The sequence below is a fragment of the Lactuca saligna genome, chromosome 8, assembly GCF_052625555.1.
Source record: "Lactuca saligna cultivar CGN05327 chromosome 8, ASM5262555v1, whole genome shotgun sequence".
NCBI lineage: Eukaryota > Viridiplantae > Streptophyta > Magnoliopsida > Asterales > Asteraceae > Lactuca > Lactuca saligna.
The window spans coordinates 10,632,241-10,636,512 of NC_136424.1; positions in this window are offsets into that span (position 1 = coordinate 10,632,241).

Genomic DNA, 4,272 nt, shown 5'->3' on the forward strand with positions numbered 1-4,272 from the left:
CATACCAATGCTCGAATGATGGCTGTTGTTGTACGAAAACTCTGCTAAAGGTAGATAGGTGTCCCAGCTCCCTCCAAAATCCAAAACACATGCTCGGAGCATATCCTCAAGCGTCTGAATCGTCCGCTCGCTCTGTCCGTCTGTCTGCGGGTGGTATGCGGTACTGAAATGCAGTCTCGTACCCAACTCCTCATGAAACTTCTTCCAAAACCTGGAATTAAAACGCACATCCCGATTTGAAACAATCGACATCGGAACCCCATGTCGCGATACCACCTCCCTCACGTATAATTCTGCCAACTTCTCCGCAGAAGAGCTCTCGCTGATGGCTAGAAAATGAGCGCTCTTCGTCAATCTATCCACGATCACCCAAATCGCATCGACTCCTCTCGCAGTCCGCGGCAATTTGGTGATAAAATCCATGGTAATCTGTTCCCACTTCCATTCGGGAATCTCTAGCGGCTGCAATTTACCGTGCGGATGCTGGTGTTCGGCCTTAACCTGTCGACAAGTCAGGCATCTCTCAACAAACCATGCAACATCCCTTTTCATACAGGGCCACCAATACTCCTTCCTTAGGTCCAAATACATTTTCGTAGCCTGGGATGAATCGAGAATTTCGATCGATGCGCTTCCTCCATCAAAATAGTACGCGTACCGCCCACAAACGGTACCCAAATCCAATCCTGAAAAGTCATAAGCCCTCGACAATCCGTAACAAATCCTGATACCTAACCTACAACCCGCTCCCTCTTTTGGTTTTCTGGTTTCGCAGCCTCAGCCTGAACTCCTCGAATGGTATCTAAAATCGGGGTCATCACCGTCAACCTCATACAAATATCTCGGATCGGGGCGCTTTCCGCCCTCCGGCTCAACGCATCGGCTACCACATTAGCCTTGCCCAGGTGGTACAGGATCTCACAATCGTAATCCTTCACCACAACCAACCATCTCCTCTGTCGCATATTCAGATTTGGCTGATCCATCAAGTACTTCAGACTCTTGTGGTCCGTGTAGATGGTACACCGAACCCCATAAAGATAATGCCGCCAGATCTTGAGGGCAAACACCACCGCCCCCAATTCCAGGTCGTGGGTGGGATATCTCGACTCATGAGGCTTCAACTGCCTTGAAGCATACGCTATCACATGTCCCCTCTGCATAAGCACCGCCCCCAAACCCGATATAGATGCATCACAGTACACCACAAAATCCTCCATCCCTTCCGGGAGTGCAAGCACCGGGGCCTCGCACAATTTCTGACGGAGGGTCTCGAATGAGGACTGCTGCTCCGGTCCCCACGAAAATGCAACACCCTTCCGGGTCATCCTAGTAAGTGGCACGGCGATCTTGGAGAAATCTTGATAAACCTTCGATAATAGCCCACCAATCCCAGAAAACTCCTGATCTCAGTGGGCGATCTCGACACCTCCCATTTCAACACCGCCTCAATCTTGGTCGGGTCGACCAATATCCCTTTCTGGTTAACAAGGTGCCCAAGGAACTGGACCTCTCGTAACCAGAAATCACACTTGGAGAATTTGGCATATAGCCTCTCCGATCTCAATACCCCAAGAATTTCCCTCAAATGCTCCTCATGCTGCTCCCTAGACCTCGAATATACCAAAATATCATTAATGAATACGATCACCGACCGATCCAGCATCGGCCGACACACCCGGTTCATAAGATCCATGAACGCAACCGAGGCATTGGTGAGCCCAAAAGGCATCACCACAAACTCATAATGTCCATAACGAGTTCTGAAAGCAGTCTTCTGAATATCTTCATCCCGAACCCTCATCTGATGATATCCCGACCTCAAGTCTATCTTGGAGAACTAAGATGCCCCCTGCAACTGATCGAATAGATCATCGATCCAAGGTAACGGATACCGGTTCTTAACCGTCAACTTGTTCAACTCCCGGTAATCGATGCACATCCAGTATGAACCATCCTTTTTCTTGACGAACAAAATCGGCGCTCCCCAAGGTGAGCTACTCGGTCGAATAAACCCCTTCCCCAACAGCTCCTGAAGCTGCGAGGATAACTCCTGCATTTCCGGTGGAGAGAGACGATAAGGTGCCTTGGCGATGGGCGCCGCTCCCGGAACCAAATCGATACGGAACTCCACTTGCCTTTCCGGAGGCACACCTGGTAACTCTTCGGGGAACACATCCGAAAACTCGCATACTACAGGAACGTCGTCAACCAAATTGGGCCTCCCCACGGCCACTCGAGTATCCATCACGTAGGCTATGAATCCATTGCAGCCCTGTTGCAAACTCTACCTCGCCCTAGCAGCCGAACAAAACGCCGACCCACACCGGGTCCCCTCGCCATACACCGTAAGCACTCCCCCACTAGGGTCTCGAATAGTCACCAGTTGTCTCTCGCAGTCAATGACTGCCCCAAACCTACTCAACCAGTCCATGCCCACAATGACGCAGACATCCCCCATCGCTATAGGAACCAAGTCTATAGGGAATTTGACCCCAAAAATCTCGAGCACACATCCTCGAATCGCGTCAGTGGCGTATACCGCTTTCTCATCCACTATAGAAACTTGCAGGGGCGACTCATCACCTCCCGATCAATACCAATGTGCTGGCTAAAAGCCAACGATACAAAAGACCGACTCGCACCCGAGTCAAATAATACCAAAGCAGGTACAGAATTCACAAGAAAAGTACCTACGCATATCATAATATAAGCACAATATCTTAGCATAAAAGTAAATACACGAAAGAATACATACCAGCTACGACATCAGGCGCTGCGCGGACCTCATCCGCAGTCAACTGGAAAGCTCTTCCACGAGCCTTCGGAGCCTCGGCCTTCACTGGCCGAGTCTCGGTAACCCTGGCAGCAGGCGTAGAACCCTGGCGAAGCTGGGGGCACTCGGCCTTCCGGTGGCCGGTCTGGTTGTAATGAAAGCAAACCATAAATCCCTTGGGGCAATCCCTAGCAATGTGCCCCTCCTTGCCACACTTGTAGCAAGCATCCAATCGACATGCCCCCTCGTAAACCTTGCCGCACTTTCCGCAAGTGCGGACCTTCTGACCTCCCGACCTCGAATCGGCAGACTTGGTCCGCTTGGCTGCCAGCTGAGACTGAGCCGGCTGCCGATCCACCCGTTGAGACTCGGCCTCCTCCCTGGCCTGGGTCTCCAACTCGATCTCACGCTTCCTGGCATTCGCCTAAAGCTCAGCAAAAGTCTGGTATGATGAGTTCGATACGAACTCCCTGATATCCCTCCTCAGCACACCCAAATACCGGCTCATCCGAGCCTGCTCCGTGGACACTTGCTCAGGGCAAAACATCGCCCTCTCATGAAACTTCCGCCTGATCACCGTGACAGAATCATTACCCTGCTTGAGGGTCAAGAACTCCTGAACCAACCGTTCCCTCTCCACCGGGGGAACGTACTCGTCTCTGAACATTGCAGTAAACCTCTCCCAAGTCACGGCTGAAACCTCCGCCAGAGTGAAGTTCGCTGTCACGAACTTCCACCAATCCTTTGCTCCCAGGCGGAGCTGGTTCAAAGCGAACCGTACCCTCAGATGCTCCGGAGATGAACAAGTGTAGAAGCATCCCTCGATATCAGCAATCCATCTCATCGCAGCGATCGGATCCTGCGTCCCGTCAAACTCAGGTGGCTTCGTGTTGTTGAACTCCCGGAACAGCAACGAGTCACCTCCCTGTGGTCTGGCAGCGGCCACAGCTGTGGTAGCTGCAGCGGCTGTGGCCTCAGTCACCGCGGCGTACTGCTCATCAAAAGTCTCCATCAGTGTGGTCTTAATAGACCCAAACATCTCCGGAATCTCAACCTGGATCGTTGCAGCCACCTCCTCATGAATCATCCGACGAAGCTCCTCGTCACTCACACTGCTCGTACCAGGTCTGTGGCGTGGTCCAACCATGATGCCTCTGAAATACAACATAGAAATATCAAAGACTCTATCGAGCATAATCGCACTCGATAACGCAACCCTACTCAGTCTCCGATACCCAGGGATTCTTACTTGGGTTTCCCACTGACCCGATGTCTTCAGTAGTACGGGCCCAATACTACCAACTACACCGCATCATCATTCACCCCAAGTCCTCCTCCCCAAAACCCAGATCATGAGTACTCTATTCTTGCCATGCACTAGCTACCCATTCGCTCTCAAAACACCTCATAGCAGCAGATTTCCCTAGACTAAGGCATCACAAATCAGGCCACTCTAGTCCTAATATGAATACCTAGTCTACTAGCATGCGTATCAT